Genomic DNA, 23,747 nt, shown 5'->3' with positions numbered 1-23,747 from the left:
TGCACTTTAAGCCATCATTTTAGGCCATTTTCCCACTGTCTTGGACCTGCCTAGGGTCTATTTGGGGTTGGTTTTTCCATTTGTGCATTGCTTTGTATAGCTCTAGTGTAACGCACTTCACTAGTTTCGGTATTCGGGCCATTTAGCATGCATCGTGTGAAGTGTTTGCATGATTCGGGACCATTGTGCATCATATTTCAGAGCTGGATCATGTGCCATTCTATGTCATATTTCATCCTTTGCCATGCTTTGTTAGAGTTGCATGTTGTGCCTTAGGATCGACCCTTTGCATCTGTGCATGCTTGCATGTATTTCGGTTGTCTCATTTTCATCATATGGCCACTGATTTGGGTGTGGCTGAGATCCACTCATGTTGGTTTAAGTCCATCTTGCATTGTGTATGCCATTTAGTTCACGTTGTTGCATGATTTGATCATTGCATTGTGTATGCCTTGTTCGTTTCATTGTGTTTGTTAGTTTTCATATGCATTGCGTATGCCATATAGAATCATCTTGCATTGAGTATGCCGTTGATTATTTCATAGCATTGTGTATGCTAGTAGCATGTTTGCATGTCATCCCTTGCATGTTTGCGTCATTCAGTGGCATTTGCATCTAGGTTGCATGTTAGAGTTGCATTTATGCATGTCATGCATATCGCATTGTGTTTGGAGTAGGGTTTGGTTCAAACACTGGAAACGAGGGATGTTTCGTACTCCAAGTGACGAATCGGGCCTCGATTCTCGGTCGCCGACACTCTTGACTATCTATGATAGAGTCGTTGGCTTTAGTTGCTTATATGTGCATTCATGTCCCATTGAGTCGTGCAATTCGACTCCTCGGTCATTATGCATCGAGATGCGTGATTGATGACACGAGGATCGAGGACTACACTCTCTAGAGCTTGTGCAATGATAGGGAGAGTGGCCATGCACACATTTGTTGAAAATACATTGCCTTTTTTCTCTCTTGCCTTCGTTGTAGAAAAACCAGAAACCAGAGGTGGAAACTGGTCGGCCGACCAGATTTTTTGGCAGGCCGACCACCCTCTTTGGTCTCCACCACAAAGGGTGGTCGGCAGGTGGTCTCCCATGCTAACAACTGGTCAGTGGCCTTCCCAAGGTGGAGTTTCAGCCTTCTGGAGCTTTGTGCAAGTTTCTGAGATCAATTGCAAACAAGGGTGAGGCGAGGCATCGCGATGGAATTTACCGACGAGGTGACGCGAGCATGCATGCATCTTTCACCATTCGGAACAAGAGCTGAGGCAGTCCATTTTATGGCTTGCATGCTAGTTTATTCGCTTTCCTAGTTAATTTGTTAATTAATTAGGGTTTTGTAATATTTAATTAGCTAGAATGATTAATTATTTATTTCAGACTATATTATTTATTCGGACCCTCCGAGCGAGGGCACAATTGTAATAAGTGTGCGTGTGTGTGATGTATGTCTTCCAACCCCACGTCTTTCTCCCTTTTATTTACCAGGTTATGATGGCTAGTTTAGGGCATGTTTCAATTAGCATACTTATGATAGCACGTTTGCATTCATTCATCTGTCTTGCATGCACCGGGCTCGGCGCATCATACTAACTGCATTGTATTTCAATTCCGAGTTGAATACTTGTTAGTTGTAGCATTTCACATGCCATCTTTAGAATAGCCAAGCCTATTGTAGTTTCATTCCTACATGTGTTGCATTAGGCATTTCAGCATAGTTAGCATCATGCATAGATTTCTAACATAGCTTCTGTTTTAGATTGGAGTACTCGGTAAGTGTTTATGCTTTAGCATCCTTGCATGTGTGTGAGTGACCGCCATGATAGCATGCTTACCGTGAGGCTATGTGCTTATGTGATATACCTGCCTGAATGCCTGTGGGTGAAGGTTGGATTATCCGAATTGGAATAATGCATTGACTGTGAGTTTTAAGCCCATTTAAGAGTGGCAAACCATCACGTTTTCTAAGCCCACCCGAGGGTGGCAAATCCACGTCTTAGCCTACTTGCGGGTAGCACCATCAAACCATTTTCAAAATAAACAAACATGAGATGTGTTGTTCCAATTCAGGCAATCCAGTCTATACTTGTATGTTGTGCGTATCACGTAGTAAATCTAGGCTAATAACCGGAATAAGAATGCATAATGTTTTCAAAACTTGATATCATGGTTAGTAGTGGCCGATCTTTGATCGGGCGAGCGAGGGTGCTCACGAAGTGACTTTCCCCAATCGTACCCAAGTTCCCGAGCTGAGGCAACTTTGGTGATGACGGACACGTGGCCTTAGGCACGAGTCAGGCGACTCTGTATCTGACAAAGCAGTCCATGTTTGGCACTTCTTTCTAAAAATCAGTTTTTCAAAACGATTTGCCGGATTTGGACTCTTTGATGAATCATCGGTCTTGCATTGCACTCTGTGAGATTAGATACAGGACCGTGACATTCGAGTCCGAACTGTAGTAAGCCCAATGAACAAAACGGGATTTCCCTCCCGGGACGTTCGGTGACGTCTACAATCATTTTCTTTGTTGGATTTCTTTATCATCAAATACGGTATTTTTTTTTTTATTTTCGTACAATTGACGTCGTCTGTGGGAAGCGATAGAATTCAACGAAAAAGATAAGCTCCTGTAGATAAGCTGCTGTTAACGTGATATTTGACTATATTACTCCAACAATTAGCTTGATGACAAATTACTTCCACTCTTTTCTATTTTGAAAAAATATTTTGTTTTATTAATGGTTTTGGCCTATTATATAATCTGGGACCTCATAGGCAAAACAAGATTGATAATGTTGTATGAGTATTGTATGTATCAAGATTTCCACGAGAATCTAGTTTGTTGGTTAGAATTATCCCATTGACAGTTATTGCGTGATATAGCCAAAATTGATTTAGCTCGGTCCAACCAGGTAATTGGCAAATAAAGTTTGAATTAATATGCTCGAATTCCTTGTTACATGGTCGATAAGCAAGCAAGAAATATCTTCTCAATAACTAGACCCAGCAATCTCGGTCTGGTTGGGCAATTGAGTCACCTGATTGCCCTAGCAGACTAATTGACAAGGAATAAATTACTTTATATGCTTATAAGAAGACAAGCAACAACCGAGCTTTAGAAGTTAAATTGCCGAAGTCATGAAAACTTTTACCGTGATTACATCACACTAAAGTCAGGGGGCAGAAGAGTAGATGAATCGGAATATGGTTGAATAACGAATAAATCGAAGCATGACTTATAAGTCCTTACAAAAAGGCAGTGACTTCACAGCCGAGATATGTCACTAAACTGAGATGAAGTCCGCGTTTTATGGATCACAGGGACAAGATGAATTACGCTGCCCTTTGGTTAAAAATTTTGAAAAATTTTTATCGGGCAGGTTTGCTTAGTGAAGTAGATTGGCAGGTTTGACTAATTTTGAAAATCTTTGTCGAACAAAGTAGGTTGGCAGGTTTGACTAACTTGAAAAATCTTTGACGAGCGAGTTTTGCTTAGTGAAGTAGATTGGCAGGTTTGACCAATTTTGAGAATCTTTGTCGAGCAAAGTAGGTTGGCATGTTTGACCAACTTGAAAAATCTTTGTCGAGCGGGTTTTGATTGGTAAAGTAGATTGGCAAGTTTGACCAATTTTGAAAATCTTTGTCGAGCAAAGTAGGTTGGCAGGTTTGACCAACTTGAAAAATCTTTGTCGAGCGGGTTTTGCTTAGTGAAGTAGATTGGCAGATTTGACCAATTTTGAAAATCTTTGTCGAGCAAAGTAGGTTGGCAGGTTTGACCAACTTGAAAAATCTCTATCGAGTGGGTTTTGCTTGGTGAAGTAGATTGTCAAGTTTGACCAATTTTGAAAATCTTTGTTGAGTAAAGTAGGTTGGCAAGTTTGACAAACTTAAAAAATCTTTGTCGAGCGGGTTTTACTTAACGAAGTAGGTTGGCAGGTTTGACCAACTTTGAAATTTTTGTAGAGTAGGTTAGTTGTTTGTCCAACAGTGGGATTCCATGCCGAGCTGGTTTTGCTTGCCAATAAGCAAGTTAGTATTTTGGTAGTTCCTAACAAGATTAAGCGTTCTTGGAATAAGTCTTAGTAAGGATAGACATTTTCAGAATAAGTCACAACGAGATCAGGCGTTCTTGGAATAAGTCTTAATGAGGTTAGGCATTTTCGGAATAGGTCCTAGTATGGCTAGGCATTTTTGGAATAATTCCTAACAAGATTAGGCATTCTAAGAATAAGTTTCAACAAGGCTAGGCATTTTGGAATAAAGCCTAGCACCCATGTATGGTTCTAGCTAGACAATATTACACGACTATTTTTATCAGAACAACAGAAAGTTTCTACTCTTTCACTAGGTTCAAAGAGAATGAAAGCTTGGGGGCAATTGAGAGGGAATAAAAATAACTACAGGAATTATGTGGGTTTCGACAGTGCCACGTGACGTAATTATAAATTATCATGTGTATGACAGTTATTAAATTCTTATCAAACACTGCATTAGCGTTTTATGTTATGCAAAACTTATCAGGATATGAAATCTTATCGATATACAAGTCCTGAACAACCGAAGATTGTTTGGGATAGGACTTCTGGAACATTCAAATTACTTGAGAAGTAAGTCATTGGATATTATAAATAGGCAACACCCTTATGGGTTGAGTTATGCGATTTCTCTCTATGAATTAGTCAATTAAATATTTTGATAATATTGGAGGACTGACATGGGCGTTAGAGGGCCTCAACAGTAGTTGGAAGTGTTTTGTCTTGCAGATAACGATCATGTGGTGGTGCTGATTATCTTATTGGTTAAATTTCTTTATCATCAAATACGGTATTTTTCTATATCTGTACATTAACAATATCTATATTAGTCTTAACAAATTTTGAATCAAATTCACTATGCTTGGTTATCAGTTTTCAAAAATACTTTTCAGAAAATTTTACTTTTTTATTTTTCGTGTTTTTTTTGTTTTTACTGATTTTTTTTAATATTTTGAGGAATTTTTTTAATTTTTAAACATACCTAACATACATATACCTAAAAGTAAAAATTTTTTGAAAAAAACCTTTTAAAAATTCACTAAATACCAAAAATACAAAAAAATACGAGAATTCAGTACATTTTTTTATATTTTTATGTATTTATTAATTTTTAAAAATATTTTTTCACAAATTTTTTATTTTTTAGATACATGTAAGTAAGGTGCATCTAAAAAAGTAAAAAAAATATTTAAAATTTTAAAAATATTTACTAAAAACAAAAAAATACGAAAATTAAAAAACTCAATTTTCAAAAAACTTAATTCAAAAAACTCAAACCAAACACACTGATTATAACTTAAAAAACACTTTCATATTTTAGTTAAAATCTTTCTCTTCATAGATTACTATAAACAGTATTAAATAATCACAAATGTTAACAAATTAAGAAAGAAAATAAATAGTGATAAATGTATTTTTATTTCTAACATCATTCACATTAGTCTCAACAAATTTTGAATAAAATTATAACTCAAAAAGCACTGTTATATTTTAGTTAGCTCTTTTCTTACATACACACTCCTTTAACTCTCTATTATAAAATTCTATTTTATTAAAATATTTATTTTTTGTATTTAAATAATTTTTAAATATCTTTTCAATGAATAATACTTAAGAATTTTTTAAAATGAGGTCAAATTTATCAAAAAAATGATAAATTATTGAATAATTAATAAATAGTATCTCAACAAATTTGTAAAGGTACTGTAACAAAATTAACCAAAAACTAATTTAAAAATAATTTATTGAGACTAATGAAGTAAGAATTTTGTGATTTGCTAGTTATATTTAACCAAACTACATTCGGTGAGGCTAATGTGGATGTTCTAATTACATATTCGAGTAACTAACGAGAAAAGAAATGACATGACCTTGTTTGGGAAGTTATTTATTTGACTTTTTAGTTATTTTAGTTTGACTAAAAAATTATGTTTGGAAAGTTTGTTGATTTTTTTTTTTTGAAGTTGATTTGTTGGTTGTGGAAGGAAAAATAAAATAATTATAGATTGAATGTAATATTTTATCTTATTGACTATTTTAATTTATTTTATTTTTTAATAAATTATTTTAATTCAATCCTCTACCTAAACGAGGCCAAAATGAGAAGAAATAATGATAATAATAAAAAAGTTACCCTTAAATGTCTCAAAATGTGTTATTTTCTGTTGTAACAAAAGTCTAAAATGTGCAACGATTTGAAGAAAAGAAAACGTATAATATTGATTTTTAATTGTATTGAACCACTCATCTAAATATTATATATATATATATATATATCTATATAATAAGGCAAGAGGCTTTTTGAAAATGTCTTAAAATGTATGTGAGATACATTTTGATCCAATAGTCTAAATTGTCTCATCTCAACTTCAATGGTTGAGATGTCTTTATTTCCCTCTCTCTCTATCAATGGTTGATGAAGAAGAGGCTTTATTTCCCTCTTTGAGCATCAACGGCTTTATTTCCCTCTAATGGTCAGAAAATCTCTCTCTCTCTCCTCTCCATCACAGGTACTCATCTCCTCTCTCTCTTTCTCTCTCTACCTACATTGGAGCCCATCCCGTGCGACGCCGACGACCACCGACGCCGACAACCACCGACCACCTCCTCTCCTCTCACCCTCCTCTTTCGTCTCTCTCCCCTTGCAAGGTAAACTAAAACTTCCAACTTGAATTCATGATATTTTTTTCTTGAATCTGAATGTTTTGTGGGTTTGGTTGTAAAGATGAATCTGAATGTGTTTGTGGGTTTGCTTGAATCTGAATGTTTTGTAAAGTTGGATATTTTTTTGCTTGAATTTGAATTTTTTGTGGGTTTGTAAAGTTGAATCTGGATATTTTTTATATGTGGATGTTTGGTTGTGTTGATTTTGAAATGAGTTTTGAAACTGGATATTTTCATAGATTTTGAAACTGGATATTTTCATTTTTAAAAAGTTTTGGGTCTGAAATGGGTTTCACTTGAGCAGCCTGATATGGGTATGTTTTTATTGTTTTTGTTTTTATAAAACATGTTTCTGTATACATTTTGGATACATACTTTGATGGTTGTCATGATTAGTATAGAAAATCAATTTCATAATTTTTATTTTTATTTATATTTTTTTTAATTTTATTGACAGGTTCACAAGGGGAGGATAAGAGGGCTCTTTTTTATAACAATGACTTGGTTTTGCATGAAGGATTTCCAGTTCCAAAATCTGTGCAAGATACTGGGTTTGATGCCCCAGAGATCAATTCATTTGGCCACTCATTTAGGTCAGTTTTATTTTGTTTTTTTTCCTTTTTTTTATATTTATAATCGGTATGAGCAAAAATGGAAGTTGCATCATGTAGCAATTAGGGCTATAAATCAATCAAGTTTGAGCCGAATTGGCGAGATGAATTCTAACATGAAAAAACTTGACAGGGACTATGATGCAAAGAGTGAAAGACAACAAACTGTTGAGGAATTCTATCGAGTGAACCACATTAACCAAACATATGATTTTGTAAGTTTACTATAGTTCGATATTGTTTTCAATTTTTTTTTTCATTATTGTTTTTGTTTTTATATGGGTTTTTGAAAACAATGACAAAATCATAAACACACATCTTTTCCATTTTGGTGTGAAAACATTCTTGAAAAATTCAAAAAAAAAAAAAGTTTAGAAATGTTTCTTAAGAACAATATTTTCAAAAATAGTTTGTCACACAATTTTTTTTCATTTTTCATAGATTTTGAATATATTTTCATAGACTTTGAATATATAAACCCAGTTTATACACTCTATATTTTCATAGATTTTGAAATAGATTTTGAATTTGGATATTTTCATTTTTAAAAAGTTTTGGGTCTGAAATGGGTTTCACTTGATATATATACATGTATAATCCAATTGATGAAGGGTTGGAGATGTTCTTAGTAAAATGTTTAAGACCCTAAAATATTTTCTCTAAATTTACTACATAGCAGGGGTTGGGTCTTGGAGATGTTCTTGGTCTTGGTTGATTCTAAAACTAATCAACTTCCAACTTGAATTCATGATATAATAAGTCGACCTACACTAAATTGTGTCCATTTCAACTCTGAACCAAATGACAATTATATGCAATTCTATGAGAGAATGAGGGCTATAATTAGGCATAAATGACAAATATACACTAAACAGTATCAATTTCAACTCTTAACCAACCAAATAATGATACATTACATGCAATTATATGCAATTCTATGAGATAACAAAGGTTCAAATCAGGACATAAATGCCAAATAACTATACTTCCTGTACGGGAAACAAATATTCCGGCAAGCCCGTACTCCTTTCTTTCAAGCTCCGTTTCTGTCCGATCACCTGCGAGCACAATAGCGGTGAGCTACCCGGCGGTGTGTGGCCGGAAAACCCCTCCGACGATCAAGTTAGAACACACACAGGGGATAGATAGAGAGAAGGGAGAGTGTTTAGTGTTTAGTGTATGTCTCACCAAATGTTCATCTGTTCGCGTATTGGGGGCGCAGACGTGTTTATATACCTTCTGCGCCCCAAATCTACTCCCAGTGTCCTCTCAACACGTGGCACTACTATCCCATCTGCCAGCATAAACCTTGCTGAGCACCACCTAACCCAACTGCCTACCCATTCTCCTAGGAGCTCGGCAGCCGGGCAGTACCATCTCGGCCATCGTCTGCCATGCTGCGCTTCATGTCTAAGTACTCCAATAGCTAAGCTCAGATGAGGACCGGACTCGGCGGCATCTCGGCAAAGCCGAGCTCGGGACAACTCACGCTTGTCTACGGTCGACCTATCTGCCGAGCAAAAAGGTACCTCGGTCCAACCTTGCCTTTCCTGACGCTGGACCTTTCACCTGACCGGCTTCGTAACCACGGATCCTTACAGCTCGGTCAATCCACACGCTGCCTTAACCGAGCAGCTTCCTTCAAGGCTGGGCCACACAACTTGGCCCAACACCTGTTCGGCCTAAATCTGTCTGGCACAACTCTATCCGGCACAAATCTGTCCGGCACAACTCTGTCCGGCCCAAATCTGTCCGGCCCAATTCCACGACCCAATCCAGATCATAAATCTCCCTCTCAATTGCCCCTTAATTCCGTCCGCTCAAGCGTGACTGGGATTACCTATCTGACCGGGGTAACTCTTCCTCGGTTCTTAGTCTGCAAGACGGTGACCGCACTAAGAAGGCGAGCAAGGTTCGCTCCACGACTTCTTTCTTGGTGAGCAAGATCAGCTCGGCCAAGGAACTCCAAAGAAGGCGAGCAAGGTCCGCTCTGCGACTTCCTTCTTGGCGAGCAACATCAGCTTGGCACGAAACTCCAAGGAAGGCGAGCAAGGTCCGCTCCGCGACTTCCTTCTCGGCAAGCAACATCTGCTCGGCAAGGAACTTCCAAGGTCGGCGAGCGAGGTCCGCTCCGCGACTTCCTTCTTGGCAAGCAACATCAGCTCGTCAAGGAACTCCAAGGAAGGCGAGCAAGGTCCGCTCCGCGACTTCCTTCTTGGCGAACAACATCAGTTCCGTGACTTCCTTCTCGGCGAGCAACATCAGCTCGGCAAGGAACTCCAAGGAAGGCGAGTAAGGTCCGCTCCGCAACTTCCTTCTCGGCGAGCAACATCAGCTCGGCAAGGAACTCTAAAGAAGGGGAGCAAGGTCCGCTCCGCGACTTCCTTCTTGGCGGACAAGATCAGCTCGGCCAAGGAACTCCAAAGAGGGGGAGCAAGGTCCGCTCCGCCATTTCTTTCTTGGCGGACAAGATCAGCTCGGCCAAGGAACTCCAAAGAGGGGGAGCCGCTCCGCGACTTCCTTCTTGGCGAGCAACATTAGCTCGGCTGAAACTTCGGAGTTTAAACAAATCATCAACTAGCCAACCAGAGTAAAACATCTCGGCTGGAACCTCGCAGTTGAACAAATCATCAACTCTTCAGCCGGAGTAAAACATCTTGGCTGGAACCTCGGAGTTGAGCAAATCATTAACCCGTCAGCCGGAGTAAATCATCTCGGCTGGAACCTCGTAGTTGAGCAAATCATCAACTCTTTCGCCGGAGTAAAACATCTCGGCTGGAACCTCGTAGTTGAGCAAATCATCAACTCTTCCAACCGGGATAAACCATCTCGGTTGGGAATCCTAAGTTGGATAAAACGCCAACTCTTCCAACCGGAGTAAACCATCTCGGTTGGGAATCCGAAGTTGGATAAAACCCCAACTCTTCCAACCGGAGTAAACCATCTCGGTTGGGAATCCGAAGTTGGACAAAACACCAACTCTTCCAACCGGAGTAAACCATCTCGGTTGGGAATCCGAAGTTGGACAAAACGCCAACTCTTCCAACCGGAGTAAACCATCTCGGTTGGGAATCCGAAGTTGGACAAAACCCCAACTCTTCCAACCGGAGTAAACCATCTCGGTTGGGAATTCGAAGTTGGACAAAACGCCAACTCTTCCAACCGGAGTAAACCATCTCGGTTGGGAATCCGAAGTTGGACAAAACGCCAACTCTTCCAACCGGAGTAAACCATCTCGGTTGGGAATTCGAAGTTAGACAAAACGCCAACTCTTCCAACCGGAGTAAACCATCTCGGTTGGGAATCCGAAGTTGGACCAAACGCCAACTCTTCCAACCGGAGTAAACCATCTCGGTTGGGAATTCGAAGTTGGACAAAACGCCAACTCTTCCAACCGGAGTAAACCATCTCGGTTGGGAATTCGAAGTTGGACAAAACGCCAACTCTTCCAACCGGAGTAAACCATCTCGGTTGGGAATCCGAAGTTGGACAAAACGCCAACTCTTCCAACCGGAATAAACCATCTCGGTTGGGAATCCGAAGTTGGACAAAACGCCAACTCTTCCAACCGGAGTAAACCATCTCGGTTAGGAATCCGAAGTTGGACAAAACGCCAACTCTTCCAACCGGAGTAAACCATCTCGGTGGGAATTCGAAGTTGGACAAGACCCCAACTCTTCCAACCGGAGCAAACCATCTCGGTGGGAATGCGAAGTTGGACAAAACACCAACTCTTCCAACCGGAGTAAACCATCTCGGTTGGGAATCCGAAGTTGGACAAAACGCCAACTCTTCCAACCGGAGTAAACCATCTCGGTTGGGAATCCGAAGTTGGACAAAACGCCAACTCTTCCAACCGGAGTAAACCATCTCGGTTGGGAATCCGAAGTTGGACAAAACGCCAACTCTTCCAACCGGAGTAAACCATCTCGGTTGGGAATTCGAAGTTGGACAAAACGCCAACTCTTCCAACCGGAGTGAACCATCTCGGTTGGGAATCCGAAGTTGGACAAAACACCAACTCTTCCAACAGGAGTAAACCATCTCGGTTGGGAATTCGAAGTTGGACAAAACGCCAACTCTTCCAACAGGAGTAAACCATCTCGGTTGGGAATCCGAAGTTGGACAAAATGCCAACTCTTCCAACCGGAGTAAACCATCTCGGTTGGGAATCCGAAGTTGGACAAAACACCAACTCTTCCAACCGGAGTAAACCATCTCGGTTGGGAATTCGAAGTTGGACAAAACGCCAACTCTTCCAACCGGAGTAAACCATCTCGGTTGGGAATCCGAAGTTGGACAAAACACCAACTCTTCCAACCGGAATAAACCATCTCGGTTGGGAATCCGAAGTTGGACAAAACGCCAACTCTTCCAACCGGAGTAAACCATCTCGGTTGGGAATCCGAAGTTGGACAAGACGCCAATTCTTCCAACCGGAGTAAACCATCTCGGTGGGAATTCGAAGTTGGACAAAACACCAACTCTTCCAACCAGAGTAAACCATCTCGGTTGGGAATCCGAAGTTGGACAAAACGCCAACTCTTCCAACCGGAATAAACCATCTCGGTTGGGAATCCGAAGTTGGACAAAACACCAACTCTTCCAACCGGAGTAAACCATCTCGGTTGGAACAGAAGAGTAGGCCCCTCATCCACTATTATTTCGGACACAACAAAGCTCTTTAGCAAAATTAATTCACTTCTATTACATTGACAAAAAGAGTATTTGCATTCAGAAGTGTAGGGGAAACAAGTCCCTCAAAAAATTACATAAGGCCGCATTCCATGGCCGGGGTACGCCTTTGCCATCCAAATCCTCTAAGTGGTATGCCCCCTTGCCCGGTTATCTTTTAAGGCTTTTCCTAGTTTGCCCCTAGCTTGCCTTCACCCGGCACTAGTGCGTTGCCCATGACCTTCCTTAAAACCCAGTCGCCCACTTGCCCGTTGCCATCGAGGTTGTCTCCGCGGTGGACGTCGCTGCATCATCCTCTACTCGAATGTGCTCATTGATGCGCTGCATTAGGTGCCACATGGATGTCTGCTGGCTCATTGTAAGCGAATCCCTTAGCCTATGTTCGAGCGGGAGACCGCGCTTATATTGGGTGATTGCCAGGTTGACTGGGCAATCTAGGATCTTATTGTAGGTATCCCAGTACCTGGAGTTGTACGCCTTGAGAGTGTCGCTCGGTTCCATCCTGACACTGAGAAGGTGGTCAACTTCCTTTGGCGTTTTGGTGTTGGTTTTGAAATGCGTCACAAAGGCTTCGGCCAACTGATTCCATTGTTGTATACTCCCTTCTGGCAACCTCTCGAACCACTTCAAGCCCAGCTCGCCTAAACTCGACGGGAAGATCAGGCACATAAGAGCGTCATTTCGCCTACGTCCGGCCATGACCTGTCGAAAGTGGCTTACATGCATATACGGATCGGTCTTTCCGTCATAAAGCGTGAACTTTGGCTGGTGGAAGCCCGCGGGAAGCGGTGTTGTTTCTATCTCCAGGGAGAAAGGGGTGGCGCTCAGCCTCGTCAAGTTTGTATCTACAAGGAGTGGCTCCGCTAGGTGGGGTGGGGGCATTCCGGCCTCCTCGCTGGCATGAACCTTGTAGGATAGCCGCTGGAACGCCGGCACCCTTTGAGCCTCCCGCCGGCGAGCCCGTTCCTTCAAGACTGCCCGCAGGTCCTCTGAACGAGCGGAATAGGAATATCTCGACGTCGTCACCGGACGTGAGGGCTGGTAAGTGCTATCTTGCGCGCTGGACTTCTCTGAACGGCGGGATGGGATGCACTCTCTGTGGTCTACCACTCCATCTACACCCTTCCCCTTGACATGCCGCTTCAACTCCTCCATCTCCGCTGCCATTCGCCGGATGACAGCGTCTTGGTCCCTCAACTTGTGTTCCAGACGTCGGGCATGTGATTCTTTCCGCCGCCGATGACCGTCTGGACTTCGTGAATGACCATAACTTCTTCCGCGCTTATCCCGCACGTCTCCTGACTTTCCTCCAGTGAACGTATCCAAGTTCGCCATTGGAAGGATGACAGGATGTCCTTCTCTCCGTCGGGTGAACTCCGGGGTAGCTCCATCGATGGCGGACAACAGAATCTCGTCTTTGTTCACCATGGACGGCGATCAGATGAGCCTGGAAGACAAGGTTCTATCTGTCAAGCTTCCCACAGACGGCGCCAATTGTACGGGAAGCAAATATTCCGGCAAGCCCGTACTCCTTTCTTCCAAGCTCCGTTTTTGTCCGATCACCTGCGAGCACAATAGCGGTGAGCTACCCGGCGGTGTGTGGCCGGAAAACCCCTCCGACGATCAAGTTAGAACACACACAGGGGATAGATAGAGAGAAGGGAGAGTGTTTAGTGTTTAGTGTATGTCTCACCAAATGTTCATCTGTCCGCGTATGGGGGGCGCAGACGTGTTTATATACCTTCTGCGCCCCAAATCTACTCCCAGTGTCCTCTCAACACGTGGCACTACTATCCCATCTGTCAGCATAAACCTTGCTGAGCACCACCTAACCCAACTGCCTACCCATTCTCCTAGGAGCTCGGCAGCCGGGCAGTACCATCTCGGCCATCGTCTGCCATGCTGCGCTTCATGTCCAAGTACTCCAACAGCTAAGCTCAGATGAGGACCGGACTCAGCGGCATCTCGGCAAAGCCGAGCTCGGGACAACTCACGCTTGTCTACGGTCGACCTATTTGCCGAGCAAAAGGTACCTCGGTCCAACCTTGCCTTTCCTGGCGCTGGACCTTTCACCTGACCGGCTTCGTAACCACGGATCCTTGCAGCTCGGTCAATCCACGCGCTGCCTTAACCGAGCAGCTTCCTTCAAGGCTGGGCCACACAACTTGGCCCAACACCTGTTCGGCCCAAATCTGTCTGGCACAACTCTGTCCGGCCCAAATCTGTCCGGCACAACTCTGTCCGGCCCAAATCTGTCCGGCCCAATTCCACGGCCCAATCCAGATCATAAATCTCCCTCTCACTTCCTATGAGAATAATATAAACTGGACTATAATTATACTCCCTATGCCAAATAACAAAGGTTCAAATCAGGACATAAATGCCAAACAACATAAATGCCAATTATATGCAATTCTATGAGAATAATGCAATATTTTACACATAAACCAATCACAATAACTATACTCCCTAAGCTTCCAATGGCTGAAAGCGGGCAGCTTCATCATGAGAAGAGGTTTCAGACTTATATTTGAGAAGCCGTAAACTCTGGCAATCCATTTCCCTCAGCTTCAGAAGTAAAAACAACACAATGCCACACCCAAATCCCAAAGCAGCACTAGAACCAGTGAGTGACACAGTAGCACATACCAACATCACAAAAGACTCTTCCTTTGTATTCATATCTCTTGAAGCCATAGCCAACTCAATCCCAGCAACAAGAAAAAGCACCCCAAGAATCCCGATTGGAAACTGACCCAAAATTCTCCCAAACGAGTTCCCAAAAACAAGCCCAATCACAAGCGTCGCAATCCCCAAAAACACCACTGACGCCCCGCTCCGTCCGCTGAACCGGTACTACCCTGCTAACCCCCCAACACCGTGGCAAACCGGCATTGCCCCGAACCAACACCCAACTAAATTCATCACTCCAACACTCACTGAAACGGTCGTGGCTGACACTTCTTGAAATACTTACCAGATCTAAGTATGTAGAGATGTTCAAAGTAATTGGAGAAATGATTTGTTTAGGTTGTATGATGCATTTAAATCCAAAGAATGTCAAATTAAAGGGAAAATTTCCAATAAGTCTTACTTTCCCTTGAAATGTTCATTAGGTCTTATTAACACTTGAATCAACTCTCTCAACATAATGCTAATATGATTGAAGAGGAAATTCTACGGGGAAAATAGGATTTAACTGGTCAAAATTAAACTGTTTTGATGTATGTTTTTCCGTTCTTGATTATCAGGTTATCCTTTATGTTTACTTAACTTTCATTAGTTGTTAATGGATGCAGTTCTATTGAATTTATTGATAGTATATTCTGTGTCATTTAGCAGTTATATTGTTTTCATTTAGCAGAAAATGAAAACCTCAACATCATTTTGATGGGTAAGAAAACTAACCATTTTGATAGCAATTTGTTAGAAACCTTTTTTTATTCTTCAAGTCACTGCCTCACTTCTTAGGGGTTTGTTTGGTTGCTCACTTCTAATTCTGTATAATCTGAACTGCTAACCCCAAATCTTGGCAAAACTTTACCTTTATGAAACATTCATATATGTGGATGTATGCTTAAGTATTATTTGGCTGTAATCTTTGTTTAAAAAAATAGTATAGCTAATTTTATTTAATGAACCTCGGGTTTAATTTTAGTTAGATTTTCCCATTAACATTGATTTTAAAGAAGCAATTAGAACCTGTTTTTGAGTTTTGAGATCCTTGGGTTTCATTACTTTGGTTCTTCTATGTTGTGTGCTTTTGGATGATTCACGTAACATTTTTTTAATTAAGATAGTATTGTGTTATGTATAGTTCACAAGTTGAGGCTCAATTTTACCATCAATTGGTCAACTGACTTGACAAGATCGGATAAAAAAAAACTCACCCGCTTCTAATCGAATTATGATTTGCAACCCGTTTCGGATTTATGGTTTGAATGAGAGTGAAAAAAAATTGAGTCGACTCGGCCCTTTAGCTCTTTGAGGTGGGTGTGTGTGAATGAACTCTTTGGGGGTGGGTGTGTAAAAAAAAAAAAAATTAAAGTTTGTTTCGAAATTATAATTTTTAATTAAAAATTAAAAAATCACTATAAAATATTTTATCATTTTTTTAAAGATTTTTTTTTTGGGTCAAAAATTAGAAAATTAACTAAGTTAGCAATTTTCAAATGGAGCCGAAATATAGTTGAGAAGAGTTTAATTGGGACATTTCAATGGTTGAGATCAGTTTTATTCAGTTGGGTTAGGTTAGGTTTTCTTTGGAAGAGGGTGTGAGAATCAAGGAGTTCTATTTGGGTTTTCTATTTGTGTAAAATGTGATATGATTTGTGTAAATGTGAAGGTGTGAGAATCTATCATTTTTATTTGGGTTTTGATACGATAATCTATGTGTAAATGTGATACAGTCAGGATTTGAAACTCCAAATGAAGCCCCTCCTCCGCAACAAAGCACATAGCCTTACAAAGAAACCCAGGTAATATTTTATTTTTTTCTTATCAGCCCAGAAACTTTTCTTGCTGCAAAAACTTTTCATCCCATAAACTTTTCTTGCTGGTCTTCTCTCTATTATAGATGGGCTACTAACCAATGATGAGCTTCCTCTAATTTACAGCAATTTTAGTATAATAGAAAAGAATTAGTTTCAACCAAACTATTAACATACAAGATAACAAAATTCATCCACTCTTTATCCACTTTTCATGAGATAACATACAAGATAACAAAATTCTAAGAAATTGTTAAGTAATTGAAGCACACAAAAAAGGAACTCATATCCTATCGCGTTTCCATTATAGAAATGGTCAAATTATTTAGTGAACAATATTTCGACGTGCCCTCATTTGCAGTCATCGTGAATATTCAAGCAATGTATTCATTGTGTGTATATATAGATACTAGGATTCTATGCACACACAAAAAATGTATAATAATCTTGCATGGGTGATTTAAGGATAGTTCAAACCCCAAAAGGCAATCAATTACATGTTTAAATTACAAGATTATTACGCTAGAAATTATTATAGAGAATGATAAGATTGGTGGTTGGCATTTGAAGGGGTAAGATGAAAATAGCAAAGATACACAGAAGAGGAGATTGAGAGATTACAAAGATTACAGTTGAAATGTTTGTATAGAAGAAGGCAAAGGGTGAGGTGAGAGATGGACACACATAGATGGACATGAGTGATGACCCATCACTACTGATTGGCCTATATATAATGCAAAGGACTCCCAGATTGGGGACACACTAATAGACCTTCTTGAGGCTCTTTTAGCTTTATTATTCTATGTCAATAACTTAAATTTTTTTTAATGTTTTTTAATTTCCCAACAGTGGCTTCAAGACCCATCGTTCAACACCAAAATAGAGGTATTTTACATTGTCTCTTGAATTTCCCATTCTATGCTCTTGATCGCTGTTGTTGGTTAATTATGTTGTTTGAATTCTGAATCCTAAAGGATTTGTTGTTTGGATTTGTTGGTTGATAATATTTTGTATTACTTCTAAGATTTCATGTACAGCACATAGTGCTTCCCTTTCTATTTGACATGTAACTTTATAGAGATATGTCCAATTTTGGAGTTAATAATAATGTATTTTGGAGTTGAGCCCATCTCAATCTCAATTAAACAGTGGACGTTTTATTTCTAGGTTTTTAAGTCAGTAGAAAATTTGCCAAAAATTTACCAAATAGGTTTTTGTTTTCAAGCTTCTTTTTTTCTCCTTCCTTGAAAGTTCAAACATTGAGTTTGTATTTGCTTTGATTGTTGAAAAATTTTGTTCTTTACCTGCTCGCAAAACTTTTTACTTTATTGTCGACTGTAAATGAAATAACATAACAACAACTTAAAGATTGCATAAACATGTAATTAAACTAAAATAAAACTATTTGGGCATTAATTGAATTTCATTTGAAAACTCACATATGTTCTTATAAAGTTTAATTTCAAATCCCTTCATTTGATTGGAAACTCCCACAGCTTCTGTGAACTTAGATAGATGTTTTTGAGTTTGTTTTGTGGTGGGTCACCAAAGCTCAACAATGGTTGTTTGCCTATGCCATTTTCTTGGTATAGAAACAGGAATTTTCAGGTTGAAGGCATAATTTCATTTCTGTAATTGATAATTTATTTTTAAGACAAGAAGGGTTGGGATTACAATTATATTAAATTAATAATTGATAATTTATTAAATAGTATTGGGATTACAATTATATTCTAATCCCAACATTATTTACATCGTGCCTTTAGGCACGGGTATACGCTAGCATATATATATATTAAAACAGATATTTTGACAAAATATATAAGATTTTTTTTCCCTCTCTCTCTTATACGGTTGATGCTATCTTTTTCTTTATTAGAGCATCTTTAATGGTGTATTAATATTTTTTAATGAATTTAAATAAAAGTTTCCTTTGATATCAAGTGTTTTAATAGAGAATTTTAAAGTTTCATCAAAGCACCAGTCAACCGGTCAGTATAATTTTTTTTTTTTTTTTTTTTTTTGCGTTGAGACAGTCGACCGATTAGTGTAATTTTTTCACTCTTTTTTACCTTGAAGTGGTTATTCGGGAGGACATTCGGGAGACATTCGACAATGACAATGAATAGTGATTTAATGAAAGAAAAGTTAGTCCTTAATTTGATAAAAGAAAAAGTGAAATCTTCTATTGGATACCGATTTGATGAAACCTTTAAAGCTGAAAAAAAATACTTTTTTCATCAAATTTAAATTTGATGATGAGTTTGATATACACAGTTGGAGGTAGTCTTAGTACTTATTCAAACAAATATAGAAAAGAAAACATATTTTTATTTTTTGTCCAAACTTAAATTTAAAAAAAAATAGAAAACCTAAGTTATATTTTATTCAGTTTTGTCGACTCTTCTATTTTTCTCTCAGTGAATTCTTTACCCAAACAAGTTTAAGGATTGATTTAAGAAGCGATTTTTTTAATTTTTTTTTTGTATTTTAATAAAGCTAGCGTATACCCGTGCTTGAAGGCACGGTATAAATAATGTTGGGATTAGAATATAATTGTAATCCCAATACTATTTAATAAATTATCAATTATTAATTTAATATAATTGTAATCCCAACCCTTCTTGTCTTAAAAATAAATTATCAATTACAGAAATGATATTATGCCTTCAACCTGAAAATTCCTGTTTCTATACCAAGAAAATGGCATAGGCAAACAACCATTGTTGAGCTTTGGTGACCCACCACAAAACAAACTCAAAAACATCTATCTAAGTTCACAGAAGCTGTGGGAGTTTCCAATCAAATGAAGGGATTTGAAATTAAACTTTATAAGAACATATGTGAGTTTTCAAATGAAATTCAATTAATGCCCAAATAGTTTTGTTTTAGTTTAATTACGTGTTTATGCAATCTTTAAGTTGTTGTTATGTTATTTCATTTACAGTCAATAATAAAGTAAAAAGTTTTGCGAGCAGGTAAAGAACAAAGTATTTCAACAATCAAAGCAAATGCAAACTCAATGTTTGAACTTTCAAGGAAGGAGAAAAAAAGAAGCTTGAAAACAAAAACCTATTTGGTAAATTTTTGGCAAATTTTCTACTGACTTAAAAACCTAGAAATAAAACGTCCACTGTTTAATTGAGATTGAGATGGGCTTAACTCCAAAATACATTATTATTAACTCCAAAATTGGACATAACTCTATAAAGTTACATGTCAAATAGAAAGGGAAACACTGTGTGCTGTACATGAAATCTTAGAAGTAATACAAAATATTATCAACCAACAAATCCAAATAACAAATCCTTTAGGATTCAGAATTCAAACAACATAATTAACCAACAACAGCGATCAAGAGCATAGAAAGGGAAATTCAAGAGACAATGTAAAATACCTCTATTTTGGTGTTGAACGATGGGTCTTGAAGCCACTGTTGGGAAATTAAAAAACATTAAAAAAAATTTAAGTTATTAACATAGAATAATAAAGCTAAAAGAGCCTCAAGAAGGTCTATTAGTGTGTCCCCAATCTGGGAGTCCTTTGCATTATATATAGGCCAATCAGTAGTGATGGGTCATCACTCATGTCCATCTATGTGTGTCCATCTCTCACCTCACCCTTTGCCTTCTTCTATACAAACATTTCAACTGTAATCTTTGTAATATCTCAATCTCCTCTTCTGTGTATCTTTGCTATTTTCATCTTACCCCTTCAAATGCCAACCACCAATCTTATCATTCTCTATAATAATTTCTAGCGTAATAATCTTGTAATTTAAACATGTAATTGATTGCCTTTTGGGGTTTGAACTATCCTTAAATCACCCATGCAAGATTATTATACATTTTTTGTGTGTGCATAGAATCCTAGTATCTATATATACACACAGTGAATACATTGCTTGAATATTCACGATGACTGCAAATGAGGGCACGTCGAAATATTGTTCACTAAATAATTTGACCATTTCTATAATGGAAACGCGATAGGATATGAGTTCCTTTTTTGTGTGCTTCAATTACTTAACAATTTCTTAGAATTTTGTTATCTTGTATGTTATCTCATGAAAAGTGGATAAAGAGTGGATGAATTTTGTTATCTTGTATGTTAATAGTTTGGTTGAAACTAATTCTTTTCTATTATACTAAAATTGCTGTAAATTAGAGGAAGCTCATCATTGGTTAGTAGCCCATCTATAATAGAGAGAAGACCAGGAAGAAAAGTTTATGGGATGAAAAGTTTTTGCAGCAAGAAAAGTTTTTGGGCTGATAAGAAAAAAATAAAATATTACCTGGGTTTCTTTGTAAGGCTATGTGCTTTGTTGCGGAGGAGGGGCTTCATTTGGAGTTTCAAATCCTGACTATATCACATTTACACATAGATTATCGTATCAAAACCCAAATAAAAATGATAGATTCTCACACCCTCACATTTACACAAATCATATCACATTTTACACAAATAGAAAACCCAAATAGAACTCCTTGATTCTCACACCCTCTTCCATAAAAAACCTAACCTAACCCAACTGAATAAAACTGATCTCAACCATTGAAATGTCCCAATTAAACTCTTCTCAACTATATTTTGGCTCCATTTGAAAATTGCTAACTTAGTTAATTTTCTAATTTTTGACCCCAAAAAAAAAAATCTTAAAAAAAATGATAAAATATTTTATAGTGATTTTTTAATTTTTAATTAAAAATTATAATTTCGAAACAGACTTTAATTTTTTTTTTTTTACACACCCACCCCCAAAGAGTTCATTCACACACACCCACCTCAAAGAGCTAAAGGGCCGAGTCGACTCAATTTTTTTTCACTCTCATTCAAACCATAAATCCGAAACGGGTTGCAAATCATAATTCGATTAGAAGCGGGTGAGTTTTTTTTTCATCTGATCTTGTCAAGGCAGTTGACCAATTGATGGTAAAATTGAGCCTCAACTTATGAACTATATATAACACAATACTATCTTAATTAAAAAAATGTTACGTGAATCATCCAAAAGCACACAACATAGAAGAACCAAAGTAATGAAACCCAAGGATCTCAAAACTCAAAAACAGGTTCTAATTACTTCTTTGAAATCAATGTTAATGGGAAAATCTAACTAAAATTAAACCCAAGGTTCATTAAATAAAATTAGCTATACTATTTTTTTAAACAAATATTACAACCAAATAATACTTAAGCATACATCCACATATATGAATGTTTCATAAAGGTAAAGTTTTGCCAAGATTTGGGGTTAACAGTTCAGATTATACAGAATTAGAAGTGAGCAACCAAACAAACCCCTAAGAAGTGAGGCAGTGACTTGAAGAATAAAAAAAGGTTTTTAACAAATTGCTATCAAAATGGTTGGTTTTCTTACCCATCAAAATGATGTTGAGGTTTTCATTTTCTGCTAAATGAAAACAATATAACTGCTAAATGACACAGAATATACTATTAATAAATTCAATATAACTGCATCCATTAACAACTAATGAAAGTTAAGTAAACATAAAGGATAACCTGATAATTAAGAACGAAAAAACATACATCAAAACAGTTTTATTTTGACCAGTTAAATCCTATTTTCCCCGTAGAATTTCCTCTTCAATCATATTAGCATTATGTTGAGAAAGTTGATCCAAGTGTTAATAAGACCTAATGAACATTTCATGGGAAAGTAAGACTTATTGGAAATTTTCCCTTTAATTTGAGTGTTGGAGTGATGAATTTAGTTGGGTGTTGGTTCGGGGCAATGCCGGTTTGCCACGGTGTTAGGGGGTTAGCAGGACAGTACCGGTTCAGCGAACGGAGCGGGGCGTCAGTGGTGTTTTTGGGGATTGCGAAGCTTGTGATTGGGCTTGTTTTTGGGAACTCGTTTGGGAGAATTTTGGGTCAGTTTCCAATCGGGATGCTTGGGGTGCTTTTTCTTTTTACTGGGATTGAGTTGGCTATGGCTTCAAGAGATATGAATACAAATGAAGAGTCTTTTGTGATGTTGGTATGTGCTACTGTGTCACTCACTGGTTCTAGTGCTGCTTTGGGATTTGGGTGTGGCATTGTGTTGCTTTTGCTTCTGAAGCTGAGGGAAATGGATTGCCAGAGTTTACGACTTCTCAAATTTAAGTCTGAAACTTCTTCTCATGATGAAGCTGCCTGCTTTCAGCCATTGGAAGCTTAGGGAGTATAGTTATTGTGATTGGTTTCTGTGTAAAATATTGCATTATTCTCATAGAATTGCATATAATTGGCATTTATGTTATTTGGCATTTATGTCCTGATTTGAACCTTTGTTATTTGGCATAGGGAGTATAGTTATAGTCCAGTTTATATTATTCTCATAGGGAGTATAGTTATTTGGCATTTATGTCCTGATTTGAACCTTTGTTATCTCATAGAATTGCATATAATTGCATGTAATGTATCATTATTTGGTTGGTTAAGAGTTGAAATTGATACTGTTTAGTGTATATTTGTCATTTATGCCTAATTACAGCCCTCATTCTCTCATAGAATTGCATATAATTGTCATTTGGTTCAGAGTTGAAATGGACACAATTTAGTGTAGGTCGACTTATTATATCATGAATTCAAGTTGGAAGTTGATTAGTTTTGGAATCAACCAAGACCAAGAACATCTCCAAGACCCAACCCCTGCTATGTAGTAAATTTAGAGAAAATATTTTAGGGTCTTAAACATTTTACTAAGAACATCTCCAACCCTTCATCAATTGGATTATACATGTATATATATCAAGTGAAACCCATTTCAGACCCAAAACTTTTTAAAAATGAAAATATCCAGATTCAAAATCTATTTCAAAATCTATGAAAATATAGAGTGTATAAACTGGGTTTATATATTCAAAGTCTATGAAAATATATTCAAAATCTATGAAAAATGAAAAAAAATTGTGTGACAAACTATTTTTGAAAATATTGTTCTTAAGAAACATTTCTAAACTTTTTTTTTTTTTTGAATTTTTCAAGAATGTTTTCACACCAAAATGGAAAAGATGTGTGTTTATGATTTTGTCATTGTTTTCAAAAACCCATATAAAAACAAAAACAATAATGAAAAAAAAAATTGAAAACAATATCGAACTATAGTAAACTTACAAAATCATGGCTTTGTTTGGTTTGTGTTTCTCAAAAAATTTTGGAAAAAATTCTCTACAAATAAGTTTTCAAAAGTAATCAAACCAAACAAATTTTTCTAATTTTTTTTTTCAAAACTTGTTTAGTTTACAAGTTTT

The 23,747-nt window shown here is 37.8% G+C and overlaps 1 long non-coding RNA gene across 1 annotated transcript; it reads left to right on the top strand.

Moving 5' to 3' along the window:
• The first annotated feature begins 6,885 nt into the window (after nt 1-6,885).
• LOC145793163 (uncharacterized) lies at nt 6,886-17,637 on the top strand. Its single transcript, XR_014333819.1, has 3 exons — nt 6,886-7,288; nt 7,440-7,521; nt 17,341-17,637. It is a non-coding gene; the product is annotated as an uncharacterized LOC145793163 (long non-coding RNA).
• The last annotated feature ends 6,110 nt before the right edge of the window (nt 17,638-23,747 follow it).

This window comes from Camellia sinensis, chromosome 6, assembly GCF_055761805.1.
Source record: "Camellia sinensis isolate YWXY chromosome 6, ASM5576180v1, whole genome shotgun sequence".
NCBI lineage: Eukaryota > Viridiplantae > Streptophyta > Magnoliopsida > Ericales > Theaceae > Camellia > Camellia sinensis.
The sequence above is the reverse complement of the archived record's forward strand: the minus strand, read 5'-3'. Positions and strand labels throughout refer to the sequence as shown.